This window comes from Penaeus chinensis, chromosome 32 (genome assembly GCF_019202785.1).
Source record: "Penaeus chinensis breed Huanghai No. 1 chromosome 32, ASM1920278v2, whole genome shotgun sequence".
NCBI lineage: Eukaryota > Metazoa > Arthropoda > Malacostraca > Decapoda > Penaeidae > Penaeus > Penaeus chinensis.
In genome coordinates, this window is record NC_061850.1 from 13,868,240 (window position 1) to 13,869,450 (window position 1,211).

Here is a 1,211-nt window from a genome sequence, read left to right on the forward strand (position 1 = left end):
TTTCTTAAACTTGCAAAACTATGTCAGCAATTGGAGACAAAATCTGACAAAGAAGAATTTTTAAAATATATATTTTTTTTATCTATTCTTCTTTTAGTTTTTTAAAAGATGAAAATGAATTTTACTGCTTCCTTCTTCATCTTTCTCTTTTTTCTGTATATTTCTTCTTCCTCTTTCTCTTTTTCCTGTTTCTTTTTTTTTTCTTCCTCTCTCTCTTATTTCTGTTTATTTCTTCTTCCTCTTTCTCTTTGTTTTCTTTTACATAAAAAAGGAGAAAAAGAGAAAAAGAGAAATAAAAAAAGAGAAAATAAAATTATGAAGGGAGAAAGAGAGAGGGAAAAAAAACTTATTGCCTTAACTTCGAAATGACGCTGCCTTCCCTCTTTCCCGAAGCAAAATCATATTAGAGACTTTGGCCACCCACGGGAGGGAGGGGTGAGGGGTGAGGGAAGGGTTGGGGTAGAGGTGAGGGTGGGGGGTGGGGGTAGGGGTAGGAGGTTATATGGGGAGGGTGGGGGAGAGGTGGGGGAGGGGTGAGGGTGAAGATAAGGATGGGGGAGGGTGGGGGTGGGGGCGGGGGTGGGAGATAATATGGGGGATGGTGGGGAAGGGGTGAGAGTAAGAAGAGGGGTGAGGGGGGGGGATGAGTGGGAGGGTGTGGGTAGAAATGGGAGAGAGGGAGGGGGGGGGGGCGGGCTTGGCGAGGATAATGAGGAGTGAGGATGGAGGAGATGGTGAAGAATAATGATGAGGAACAAGAATGAGGGAGGCGAGGAGTGATGGAGGAAGGGAGGAATAGGTGATGGTGATAAAAAAATGATGATGGATATAAATAATGACAATAACAGCGACAATAATAATAACAATAATAATAATAATGTCAATAACGATAATCACATTTTATAATAATAATAACAATAACAAACAACAACAAAACAACAACAACAACAATAATAATAATGATAATAACAATAATAATAATAACAGCAACAACAAATGATAATAATAATAACGACAATTAGCACTCAACAAACAGAAGTCATCACCACAAACAGACAAACCCAGCATCGATTTCTAAATACTGGAGAGCAATTATTGGCATTCTAGTCAACAGTAACATATCTTGCACAGGTTGATACTGCTGCAATGATCATTGATCTGCAGTCTGGGTTTTATGTAAATTTTCTAGCCTGGCGGTCGGGAAGTTGGGC